Consider the following 14802-nt stretch of genomic DNA (forward strand, 5'->3'; position numbering starts at 1 on the left):
AAATTGTACATTCCTTTTGGAAAAGAGTACGTACATTCCTCAAAATATTAAAAATAAAAATACAATATGATCCAGTAATCCCACTTCTGTGTGTATATATCCAAAAAACTGAAATATGGATCTTTCTTTTTTTCTTTCTTTTAAACATTTTATTTATTTATTTATTTATTTTTATTTTTTTAACATCTTTATTGGAGTATAATTGCTTTACAATGGTGTGTTAGTTTCTGCTTTATAACAAAGTGAATCAGCTATACGTATACATATATCACCATATCACCTCCCTCTTACATCTCCCTCCTACCCTCCCTATTCCACCTCTCTAGGTGGACACAAAGCACCGAGCTGATCTCCCTGTGCTATGTGGGTGCTTCCCACTAGCTATCTGTTTTACATTTGGTAGTGTATATATGTCCATGCCACTCTCTCACTTCATCCCAGCTTACCCTTCCCCCTCCCTGTGTCCTCAAGTCCGTTCTCTACATCTGTGTCTTTATTCCTGTCCCGCCCCTAGGTTCTTCAGAACCTTTTTTTTTTTTTTTTTTAGATTCCATATATATGTGTTAGCATACGGTATTTGTTTTTCTCTTTACTTCACTCTGTATGACAGACTCTAGGTCCATCCACCTCACTACAAATAACTCAATTTCGTTTCTTTTTATGGCTGAGTAATATTCCATTGTATATATGTGCCACATCTTCCTTATCCATTCATCTGTTGATGGACACTGAGGTTGCTTCCACGTCCTGGCTATTGTAAACAGAGCTGCAATGAACACTGTGGTACATAACTCTTTTTGAATTATGGTTTTCTCAGGGTATATGCCCAGTAGTGGGATTGCTGGGTCATATGGTAGTTCTATTTTTAAGGAACCTCCATACTGTTCTCCATAGTGGCTGTATCAATTTACATTCCCACCAACAGTGCAAAAGGGTTCCCTTTTCTTCACATCCTCTCCAGCATTTATTGTTTGTAGACTTTTTGATGATGGCCATTGTGCCTGGTGTGAGGTGATACCTCATTGCAGTTTTGATTTGCACTTCTCTAATGATTAGTGATGTTGAGCATCCTTTCATGTGTTTGTTGGCAATCTGTATATCTTCTTTGGAGAAATGTCTTTTTAAGTCTTCTGCCCATTTTTGGATAGGGTTGTTTGTTTTTTTTGATATTGAGCTGCATGAGCTGTTGTAAATTTTGGACTTTAATCCTTTGTCAGTTGCTTCATTTGCAAATATTTTCTCCCATTCTGAGGGTTGTCTTTTCATCTTGTTTAAGGTTTCCTTTGCTGTGCAAAAGCTTTTAACATTCATTAGGTCCCATTTGTTTATTTTTGTTTTTATCTCCATTTCTCTAGGAGGTGGGTCAAAAAGGATCTTGCTGTGATTTATGTCATAGAGTGTTCTGCCTATGTTTTCCTCTAAGAGTTTTATAGTGTGTGGCCTTACATTTAGGTCTTTAATCCATTTTGAGTTATTTTGTGTATGGTGTTAGGGAGTGTTCTAATTTCATTCTTTTTTTTTTTTTTTTTTTTTAATTTATTTATTTATGGCTGTGTTGGGTCTTCGTTTCTGTGCGAGGGCTTTCTCTAGTTGCAGCAAGTGGGGGCCACTCTTCATCGCGGTGCGCAGGCCTCTCACTATCGCGGCCTCTCTTGTTGCGGAGCACAGGCTCCAGACACGCAGGCTCAGCAATTGTGGCTCACGGGCCTAGTTGCTCCACGGCATGTGGGATCTTCCCAGACCAGGGCTCGAACCCGTGTCCCCTGCATTGGCAGGCAGATTCTCAACCACTGCGCCACCAGGGAAGCCCTCTAATTTCATTCTTAAGCCAGCTTTACAACAAATGCTAAAGGAACTTCTCTAGGCAGAAATCACAAGAGAAAGAAAAGACCTACAATAACAAACCCCCTAAAATTAAGAAAATAGTAATAGGAACATACATATCGATAATTACCTTAAATGTAAATGAACCAAATGCTCCAACCAAAAGACATAGACTGGCTGAATGGATACAAAAACAAGACCCGTATATATGCTGTCTATAAGAGACCCACTTCAGACCTAGGGACACATACAGACTGAAATTGACGGGATGGAAAAAGATATTCCATGCAAATGGAAATCAAAAGAAAGCTGGATGCGATAGTGAGAGGCCTGCGCACCGCGATGAAGAGTGGCCCCCACTTGCCACAACTAGAGAAAGCCCTCGCACAGAAACGAAGACCCAACACAGCCAAAAATAAATAAATAAATTAATTAATTAAAAAAAAACTGGCAAAAAAGAAAGCTGGAGTAGCAATTCTCATATCAGACAAAATAGACTTTAAAATAAAGTCTATTACAGGAGTCAAAGAAGGACACTACATAATGATCAAGGGATCAATCCAAGAAGAAGATACAACAATTGTAAATATTTATGCACTCAACATAAGAGCACCTCAATACATAAGGCAAATGCTAACAACAATAAATGTAACACAATCATCGTATGGGACTTTAACATTCCACTTTCACCAATGGACAGATCATCCAAAATGAAAATAAATAAGGAAACACAAGCTTTAATGATACATTAAACAAGATGGACTTAATTGATATTTATAGGACATTCTATCCAAAAACAGCAGAATACACTTTCTTCTCAAGTGCTCATGGAACATTCTCTGGGATAGATTATATCTTGGGTCACAAATCAAGCCTTGGTAAATTTAAGAAAATTGAAATCGTATCAAGTATCTTTTCCGACCACAACGCTATGAGACTAGATATCAATTACAGGAAAAAATCTGTAAAAAATACAAACACATGGAGGCTGAACAATACACTAGTATATAACCAAGAGATCACTGAAGAAATCAAAGAGGAAATCAAAACATACCTAGAAACAAATGACAATGAAAACACGATGACCCAAAACCTATGGGATGCAGCAAAAGCAGTTCTAAGAGGGAAGTTTATAGCAATACAATCCTACCTCAAGAAACAAGAAACATCTCAAATAAACAACCTAACCTTATCCCTAAAGCAGTTAGAGAAAGAACAAAAAAACCCCAAAGTTAGCAGAAGGAAATAAATCATAAAACTCAGATCAGAAATAAATGAAAAAGAAATGAAGGAAATGATAACAAAGATCAATAAAACTAAAAGCTGGTTCTTTGAGAAGAGAAACAAAATTGATAAACCATTAGCCAGACTCATCAAGAAAAAAAGGGAGAAGACTCAAGTCAACAGAATTAGAAATGAAAAAGGAGAAGTAACAACTGACACTGCGGAAGTACAAAGGATCATGAGAGATTACTACAAGCAACTATATGCCAATAAAATGGACAACCTGGAAGAAATGGACAAGTTCTCAGAAGAGCACGACCTTCCGAGACTGAACCAGGAAGAAATAGAAGAAAATAGAAACAGACCAATCACAAGCACTGAAATTGAAACTGTGATTAAAAATCTTTCAACAAACAAAAGCCCAGAACCAGATAGCTACACACGCAAAACCTATCAAACATTTAGAGAAGAGCTAATATCTATCCTTCTCAAACTATTCCAAAATATAGCAGAGGGAGGAACACTCCCAAACTCATTCTACGAGGCCACCATCACCCTGATACCAAAACAAGACAAAGTTGTCACAAAAAAGAAAACTACAGGCCAATATCACCGATGAACATAGATGCAAAAATCCTCAACAAAATACTAGCAAACAGAATCCAACAGCACATTAAAAGGATCATACACCATGATCAAGTGGGGTTTATCCCAGGAATGCAAGGATTCTTCAATATATGCAAATTAGTCAATGTAATAAACCATATTAACAAATTGAAGGAGAAAAACCATATGATCATCTCAATACATGCAGAAAAAGCTTTTGACAAATTCAACACCCATTTATAATAAAAACCCTCTAGAAAATGGGCGCAGAGGGAACTTACCTCAACATAGTAAAGGCCATATATGACAAACCCACAGCCAACATCGTTCTCAGTTGTGAGAAACTGAAACCATTTCCACTAAGATCAGGATCAAGACAAGGTTGCCCACTCTAACCATTATTATTAAACACATTTTTGGAAGTTTTAGCCGCAGCAATCAGAGAAGAAAAAGAAAGAAAAGGAATCCAAATCTGAAAAGAAGAAAAATACTGTCACTGTTTGCAGATGACATGATACTATACATAGAGAATCCTAAAGATGCTACCAGAAAACTACTAGAGCGAATCAATGAATTTGGGAAAGTAGCAGGATACAAAATTAATGCCCAGAAATCCCTTGCATTGCTATACACTAATGATGAAAAATCTGAAAGAGAAATTAAGGAAACACTCCCATTTACCATTGCAATGAAAAGAATGAAATACCTAGGAATAAACCTACCTAAGGAGACAAAAGACCTGTATGCAGAAAGCTGTAAGACACTGAAATCTGGATCTTGAAGAGATATTTGCCTCTACAGTCATTGCAGCATTATTCACAATAGGCAAGTTGTGGAAACAATGTGAATGTTCATCAACAGAAGAATGGATAAAGAAAATGTGGTATATACATACAATGGAATAATGGAATGCTAAGTGAAATAAGCCCATCACAGACAGACAAATGCTGCATGATTCCACTTCTACAAGGTATCTAAAATAGTCAAACTCATACAAGCAGAGAGTAGAATGGTTTTTTCCAGGAGCCTGGGGGAGGGGAAAATGGGGGTTTGCTATTAAACACGTATAAATTTTCAGTTATACAAGATAATTTCTAGATATCTGAAGTATAACATTGTGCTTATAGCTAACGATACTGTATTGTACACTTAAAGTTTTGTTAAGAGAGTAAATCTTATTTAATGTTTCTACCATAATTTTAAAAATTATGGTATAATTTGATAAATCTATTTTTACAAAAATAGTCATTAGATCAATTTTATGATACAAAATCAGAAAGAAATCTAAATGTATGTGAATAAGAGAATAGAATAGTAATTGTTACATTCATATAATCAAATAATACATAGTCATTAAAAATGATCTATTTATTTGAAAAATATCCTCCCTAGGTATGAAATCAAGTAGAAGAAAAATATAGATTATATTATACCATTTATATAAGGGAAAATATATATACATATATGTTTCATTTGTAACAGTTGAAAATTGTGTGTCCATATATGTTTGGGTCTCTTTCTGGACTTTTTATCAGTGTTATTGCTTTGTTTGTTTAGCTTTATACTAGTGCTACCAAGTCTTGATTATGATTGTAATATTTCCAAAAAGAGGTTATACTAGCACTTGTAAACATGGAAACATGCTCAACATTGTTTCATCAGAAAAATGTAAATTAAAGCCATAATGATATATCATGATACACCCAGTAGAACAGCTAAAATAAAGTCACTACCAACACCAAATGTTGGAGGGGATGAGAAGACACGGGGAACTTTCATACAAGATTAGACATACAAGTGTCTAATCGTCAAATCATTGTGCAAAGCTATTTGTCAATTTCTTATAATGTTAAATATACACCTACCTTTTGATTCAGGAGTTCCAATCCTAAGTATTTGCAAAAAAGACACAGAAAAAACATATGTCCACAGGATGCATTGTCACAATTGTTCATTTTAGCTTTATTCAATATAGCAAAGTATTGGAAGCAACAAAGATATCCATCATTAGAAGAATAGGTAAACAAATTTGTCAATTTATACAATGGAATTCTACTTAGAAATTAGACGGAACGAACTGGTAATAACTAGTAATATATGCCAAAACTGAGGTGAATCTCAGAAACATTATAGTCAGCAAAGAAGCCGGACCTAAAAGTACAAACAATATGATCCTATTTTAATGAAGTTCAAGAACTTCTTTGTGGAGACCACTGGAGGAGGATGGAGAGGAAAGGCATGAGGGGACTTTCTAGGATAATGGTTATACTCTACATTTTCATTGAGGTTTTGGTTACAAGGGTGTATATATTCATCAAAATACTTTGCACTGTACCCTTAAGATTTGTGTTTCTACTTTATTATATCACAAGAAAAAATTTATGCATGTAGTGGTTTCCAGCCTAAGGACTATTTTATATACTCTTTAATATACAGCCTCTCAAGGGATATTCACACAGTTTTGAAGATAGACTTAGTTATATTTTATAGATTAAAACCCCCCGAATTTTCTAAAAACTCACGTGACCTGACGGTAAAATTATACAGGATGCCTTGCTTCTTGTCCATTACAGTCTTCACTACACCACAGTGCACTTCAGGTTAATTTCCACAATCTGGAATATCGGAGAGCAGCTCTCTGCATACAGCAGAACAGAGGCAATAAGAGCATAGGCTCTGAAGTCACACTTCCTTAGTTTAAAGCCTGGCTACACCACTTATTAGCTGTGATCTTGGGCAGATTATTTAGCCTTTCAAATCCTTGGTTTATTCCCTTGTAAAAAAGGAATAGTCATTATAAGTTTATCATTTAATTCGTGTAAGGATAAAAGATGTTACTGGTAAAAAGCACATGCAACACTACTTGCCATATGATAGGTGCTCATTAATGTTTCTGAATGCCATAATAATAATAATAAACCATGAAATTAATTATATATTAACATAACAATAGCATCCACTATATTAGTGATATAAGTAATTATTTTTATAGAGGCAACAGGAGACATGGTGGCTAAATCACTTCCTAGGAAGTCCAAGTCAGATGGGAACTGAATGGAGTCCCCAGGACACTGAATTCAAGGAACAATGAGAGAAGGTAAGGCCTGTACAAACAGACTTTATTGTTTATATGTGCATGTGGCCATCAGAGTACAATTCTTTCACCACCTAGGCAGACATGTCAGTACCTCTCGAGGAACGCATACTATCCTGTCATTGTCACAGAAAGCAGCACTTTACTGTCCTGATGATAGATGGCAATGGTAAGATTAGACAGCAGTGAAAGGAGCTGGATGACACAAAGGGCATGGAACCAGGGCATGGAAATGTTTATAATGATGAGGTCTTCTTTTTTAGTTCGGGTGACCTACTTTGACTCTATTGTATGCAAAGAATAATGGCATTCTGCCAGGGCTATATTACATCTAATTTTACAATTTATTTATTTTAAATAATAGATTTTATCTTTAGAACGATTTTAGATCTACAGAAAAATTGAGCAGATAGTACAGGGTTCCAATATATTCCCTTCCACCCCCACAATTTCCCCTAATATTAACATTTTGCATTAGTGTGGTACATTTGTTATAATTAGTGAACTAATATTAATACATTATTATTAACAAAATCTGTAGTTACATTAAAGTTTACTCTTGTTGTACATTTCTACGGGTTTTGACAAATGCATAATGTAATGTATCCACCATTGTAGTATCATACAAAATAATTTCACTTCTTCACCTATTCAAGCCAACCCATTATTGCTAAACCCTGCTAAGCACTTGTCTCTTTACTTTCTCTATAGTTTTGCCTTTTCCAGGAAGTCATATAGTTGGAATTTTATAGTAGCTACTCTTTTCAGGATGGCTTCTTTCACTTAGAAGTATGCTTGTAAGTTTCCTTTGTGTCTTCTCATGCCTTCATAGCTCATTTCTTTTTATTGCTGAATAATATTCCATTGCATGGACTTACCACTGTTTGTTGGTACATTCACCTATTTATTGAAGGACATAGTGTCAGCTTCCAGTGTTGGCACTTATGAATAAAGTTGCTATAAACATTTATGTATAGGTGTTTTGAGGCCATAAGTTTTCAATTCAGTTACCTAGTAGTGTAATTGGTGGATTTTATGCTAAGACTGTTTAGTTTTATAAGAAACTTCCAGATTATCTTCCAAAATGACTGTACCATTTTTCATTCCCATAAACATTGAATGAGAGGTCCTGTTGTTCCACATCCTTACCATAATTTGCTATTGTCTATTATTGAATTTTAGCCATTCTAATATGTATACAGTGGTATTTCTGTTTTTCTTCCCAAATTTGAGCCATTTATTTTTTTTCAACTTTTAATTCCTGTGGGGTTCATCAATTCTTTATCAGTTAACATTCTCATTGACAAAGACCAATTTATTAGAGAATGGACTTGAGCATACAGGGAGGGGGAAGCGTAAGCTGGGACAAAGGGAGAGAGTGGCAAGGACATATATACACTACCAAACGTAAAATAGATAGCTAGTGGGAAGCAGCCGCATAGCACAGGAAGATCAGCTCGGTGCTTTGTGACCACCTAGAGGGGTGGGATAGGGAGGGTGGGAGGGAGGGAGACGCAAGAGAGAAGAGATATGGGGACATATGTATATGTATAACTGATTCACTTTGTTATAAAGCAGAAACTAACACACCATTGTAAAGCAATTATACTCCAATTAGATCCTTTTCATACTCTATTTGGAATTGCTGGATTGTCACTTTTGGGAGAAGAACAGATTAAACCTGTTAACCCTGTTTTTTGCATGCCTGAAGAAATACTTCAGAGAGTGAATGTTCAGCCTGAACTAGTGAGCTAGATTAAATCCCTTGAAGCAAAAGTTGCTTAGTGGTATTTCTTTGTTGTAATTTATAATTCCTTATTGGTATCTGTTTTTTAGCGTCTTTTCGTATGTGAGTTCTTTGCATATCTTTGATACAAGTCCTTTATCAGATATGTGATTTACAAATATTTTCTTTCATTCTATGTTTTTAAAAAATTCTCTTAATAGAGACTTCCCTGGTGGTCCAGTGATTAAGACTCCGTGCTCCAAATGCAGGGGGCACGGGTTTGATCCCTGGTTGGGAACCAAGATCCTGCATGCTGCACAGTGTGGCCTAAAAAAAAAAAAAATTCTCTTAATAGTGTCTTTTGCTTAGCAGAAGTTTTTACTATTAATCAAGTGCAACTTACTAATTTTTTCCTTTCATGGATCATGCTTTTGGTGCTGTTTTTAAAAACTCATTGTCAAGCCCATTGTCACCTAGATTTTCTTCTATATTATCTTTTATAAATTCTATAGGTTTTTGTTTTACATTTATGTCTACGATCCACTTTGAGTTAATTATTGTGAAAGGTGTAAGACCTGTGTCTAGATTCATTATTTTTTTGTTGCTTTTGCATTTTGATGTCCAGTTAGTTGTTCCAGTACCATCTGTTCCAAAATCTATACTTTCTCCATTGAATTGCTTTTGCTCCTTTTTCAAATATCAGGTGACTATATTGTGTAGATCTTATTTCTATGTTCTCTGTTCTGTTTCATTGATCTATTTGTCTCTTATTAATATCATGGTGACTTGATTACTGTACCCTTTACAGTAAGTCTTGAAATTTTGTAGTGTTGGTCCTCCAAATTTGTTCTTCTGTTTCAGTGACATGTTGGCTATAATGAGTCTTTTGCTTTTGCACATAATCATTAGAATCAGTTTGTTGATGTTGTCAAAATAAGTTGCTAGGAGTTCATTGGAATTATATTGAATCTGTAGATCATGTGAGAAAGAATTGACATCTTACCAATATTGTCTTCTTAATATTGAACGTGGAACATTATTTACTTATATCTTCTTTGATTTATTTCTTCATAGTTGTATAGTTTTCTTCATAAAGACCATGTGCATATATTGTTAAATTTATTCTTTATTATTTCATTTAATGGGTGCTTGTCAAATCAGTCTCATAATCTGATCTTATACAATATTGTAACTGACTAATTCAAATGACACCAAAAATAGGATACAGAAAACTGAAAGACACAGGTAAAACTTGGAGAAGTAATATCAACACATCTTTATGGGTGCTTTCTTCCTTCATTTAAGCAGCACTCTGGTCCATATTTTATGTATGAGTACCTAGGTGGATCATACAGGGCATCACTTAGCCAATGGAAGCTATTTAGGTCATAAAAGGTCAATTTTATACTCCAATGATTATATACATTATGAACATTTTCCAGAGTTCCATGCTTCATATATCCATAAATTCCAAGTTTGTTTACTATAAACAACCTAGACACCAGGTATATCATGCTAAAAATATTCCATAGGTAAGGATTTCCTTTTATCTTTCTGTTAATAATTATTATCAGGAGGAGATTTGACCTTATTTTCTTTACCCTTCTCTCCCCAGGGGAGGGAATTTGGATTTTAAACCAGCTGCTTCCTTCACTGGGCTTTGTGTGTGGGGACTTTGGAGACTGGGAAAATGGGAAGAAAAAGGTAGCGAGAGCTTCTAAGAAATTTTTAAGGTTTCAATAAGTATGAGAATTACCTGGTGTTAGAAATTTGCATTGATTACCTATATTTTCTTTGTATATTTTTTTACTAGAAGAGATATTATTATTATTTTTCTACGTTGTACCAGTTGATGCTACTAACCACTTTTAATAACACAGCAGACCCCTTTTATTTTCCAGGAATATTGGTTGATCATGGTATAATGAATGAATTACAGGTTTTGGATGAATAGAAGTCTGTCCCTACTGCTTTCTAAAAGCTATATGAATCTGGTACTTTCTGACTCTATGGACCTAACCTAGACAACTTTTTGTTACTTCACCTATGAAGCAGACAGTATAAGACCTTCCTTGCAAGATTGTTTTAGGGATTAGAGATGATATAAAAAAAGAACAAGGCTGAAACATGTCAGGCATGACTATTATTATAATTATCCATATCACATTCTCCATTATCTGAATGGAATACAATAAAGTTACAATAAATTTGAGTTCTTCTTGTTTAAAACTGTGTAATGGTACAGCCATTACTTTAAAAAGGAATTCCCTAAAAACTCCCCAAACTTATTCTGTCTTAAAAAAAAAAAAAGTCAATACAGAAAACTAGATCAGTATAACTATATAACTGACAGATCAGAGGATAAAATATTAAATTAGGGACCCTATTCAATAACTTGTAATTGTAGAGGTTATACTAGTATTCTCAAATTTCAATAACAGTGGCCTACTATCCACATAATAGAAGTTAAGAATTATTTTGACCAGGCAGAAAATAAACTGGGATAATATCTTTGCCCCTCTTGAGGATCCGATTGAGTGAACTCTGAGAAAGAAAACAAAACAGTCAATAGAAGATTTTGCTGTGCAATGGTATAAATAGCCATTAATTAGAGAGATCAGTATTAAGTTTTATCAATATTGAAATTAAAGGTTAGGATACCTGAGGTTCACATTTCTTTCCATGGGTTGCATCTTTCATCAATAATCATTAAGCTCTTTGGTGATGGTTCTCAGCCCTGGATGTACATTAGAATCACTTGGGGGAGCTTTTAAAAACATGATTTCTAGGTCTCCAATCAAACCAGTTAAATCAGAATCTCAGAGTGTAACCAAGCTTGAGAATTTTTAAATGCAACCCAGGTGATTCTAATGAACAGTCAAGTCTGAGAACCCATGATCTAGTGGCAAGTTAACTGACAAATAACTTAGTGGTTCTGAAAATAACCAAACAATAGTGATAGTTTTCTTTCATTAATATATGTGGGAGAAATGGACTTTCACACTACAACTCCAGTATTTGATTGAAAAACACCGATTTAAGAAATATAGAAAACATACGTTGGGCTGGGGATCTGCAGTTTGTAGATCTTATATTATATTCCTACTTCAAAGAGAATCTCTACCTCATGATCTTATTGGAATCTATGTGATTATTGTCTGGGAGAAATTTGAGCAAAGGTGTCATTTTCTAAAACTTTTTTTCATTGCAAATCCTTCAAACTTTTTAAGTCGTTAGGCTATGCTAGCAAAAATACAAAGATGATTTCTAGTGGAAATACCCTTGAACTTCAGGTCCATGGTCCTTGGAGCTCTGACTTTGTATACACTGATAGCAACATCACATTAACCAAGGCACATGATTTTGGGAAGGACTATCACAATATTTGTTTTACTAGGTAAAAACAACCAGCCCCACTGTGGATTGAAATCATGATTATGATACTCTAAACAACAGAAATAGTGAGCCAAAACTAAAGAAGGAAAAGAAGAAATCATTAATAAACTTTAAAGTTATAAGAGAAAAAAAATCTGAGAGATGACTGTGAAAATGGAGAATTTTCTTCAAAATATTGAGTGGCCTTGAAAAGTACTTTTTTTGAAAGCAAATTATTTTTATCATTTGAATTACAAATGAAGTTTTGACAAAATTGGACTGATGGAGGCAATTATTATTATAGTCTCAAGGTTGAGAAAATTGCTTAATTTCATACTGAAGAGGGAAAGTACCAGCTGGTAAATGCAACATAAATCAGAATCTTGCACCTATACCTGAATATGTATAGGTTAAAATATGAAATGCTCTGTGTTGGGGTCTCCTGAGTCCTATTATTTTTGTATTATTAACAGTTGTCTTTAAGGAACTTATTTGTTAAATTTTATTTATTTATTTATACAAATATTATTAAATATTTGGAAAACATTTAGAAACGAGTTGATGGAAATCCAATATGTGTTACCATATATAATACACACAGCAATACATTAATTCACGAGCCAATATTGGTGCAACTACTGTTGGAAGGAATTCAATAAATTGACATTTAGTGTTTTGCAGATCTGTGCCTTTCATGCCGAAGATTTGCTTCTGAAAAACCATGTTCTAATTACATTTTCTAAAGGCTTATTTTTGGGTGAGCCTTTCATAGAATATTAACACTAGGACTTCCCTGGTGGCGCAGTGGTTACGAATCCACCTGCCAATGCAAGGGACACGGGTTTGAGCCCTGGTCCGGGAACATCCCACATGCCATGGAGCAACTCAGCCCGTGTGCCACAACTACTGAGCCTGTGCTCTAGAGCCCGCGAGCCACAACTACTGAGGCCCACGCACCTAGAGCCCGTGCTCTGCAACAAGAGAAGCCACCACCATGAGAAGCCCACGCACTGCAATGAAGAGTAGCCCCCGCTCGCCGCAAGTAGAGAAAGCCCGCGTGCAGCAACGAAGACCCAATGCAGCCAAAAATAAATAAATAAAATAAATAAATAAATGTATAAAAAAAAGAATATTAACACTAAACTGGTCATATGAGTTTCAAGTAAATATACAGGTACATTTTCAATTGATTGAGAGTAAGCAATAGCCCAAATTTAATTTAAACTAGCAGAAATCAATTAGAAAAAGACAAACATTCCAGTACAAAAGTGGGAAAACACATAAATGATCAATTCATAAACGGAAAGTATTGTGAATGGCCAAAAACACATAAAAATATACTCAACCATATCAATCTTTATAATGAAATTAATACATGTTAAATAATTATCAATCGTTATAAATATATAATGAAATAAATATATGTGTGTGTGTTTGCACATACAGACACAAAGAGACATAATAAAATAAATCGACAATTACTTTTATCACCTGTTAGATTAACAGGCACATTTGTTACCAAAGTGTGGAGAATTTGCGACTCCTTGTGTGTTACAATCTTTCCAATAGACAGTGGAAAATATGTATTAGATGGAAATTAACATATTTTGACTAACAATTTTATTTTTAGAAATTTACCTATAGGATATAATAGGGTGGGTTCAAACATGTATATAAACTCAAGGGTACTCATTACAGCCTTAGTCATACTTGTAAAATTACAAGTAATCTGTTTGTCAAGTCATAATACTAGGGAAATTAATGATGATACATTTATCCAATTGAATTGTATTCAGTTATATATGGTAATGTATATTGAAATTAATTGATATGAAAATCCACGTTTTTCAAAAGTTCATTTGCCCATCAGTTACTGAGTATCAACTATGTTTGAGACATTAATATTGTATTTCATTCACATAAAATGATGTATGTATGTGCTTGCTTGGATATGGTCAATAAACCAATTTTATAGGAAGAATGTTAAAAAACTAAAAAAAAACCTTTATTTTTACTTTTAGCTTTTTAACAAGTTTATCCCCAAATATGACTACTATTTTATCTAAATGTTAAAAATTTGCATTAAGAAAGTATGACAACTTGACAATATGCTAACAAAATTACTTTAAAAGTTACTGTAGGAGGAGCATACTTTTATAATTCCTACAAGCAGGCCATAGCAATATACAAATTTGGAGGGTAAAAGCAACAAAAATTAACCTTTATTTTCCTTTTCCAATGATTGTTCTAGAGACAGGCATATGACACAGTTCTGGTTAATGAGACACATGGAATATCTGTTTAAGTCTTATGGGCATCATTTCCTTCCCTGATAAAAGAGAGGGGATTAAGAACTCTGCCATTTTTCTGTGTGTGGATGGCATCCTGTAAGATTATAATGCTTTAGCTTCTACAATATGCTACACTATATGGAGGCCAAGGAAAAGCCAAGAGATACTCAGAGTAGTCCCTGCTGCTAGCCTTCTTGAAATGTGAAACAAATATCAGAGTAAGTTGTTTGTTCTGTTAGCTGCAGTCAGAAACAATTCTGATGCACAAGAGGTTAAAAAATGGTTTATTTTCCATTTAACAAGTGATAAACCCAGTTTATCTTAAATTACATAAGAAAAATACATTTTGTTGAAAAAATTCAAAATTATTTACAACATTTAAAAAATTTGGATTACATAAGAGTCTTTAAATAGATTGAAAAATATCTTGGAGTATCATATCTAAAATGAAACAAATGCTAAAAAATTGTCAGTATATTATAATTTTTATTGAATTTGTTGAAGTAGAGGGTTTCTAGGCTGCTATTTACAAGAACTTACTCACAAAGTACATGTTTTGGGATGCATTTTATATCAAATACACTTAAAAAAATCTTATAGATTATCTTTACCATTTACCATCACATGTTTATAATTTTCTTTTTACCATTGGTTTTGCCTTA

This window comes from Eubalaena glacialis, chromosome 17, assembly GCF_028564815.1.
Source record: "Eubalaena glacialis isolate mEubGla1 chromosome 17, mEubGla1.1.hap2.+ XY, whole genome shotgun sequence".
NCBI classification, from domain to species: domain Eukaryota; kingdom Metazoa; phylum Chordata; class Mammalia; order Artiodactyla; family Balaenidae; genus Eubalaena; species Eubalaena glacialis.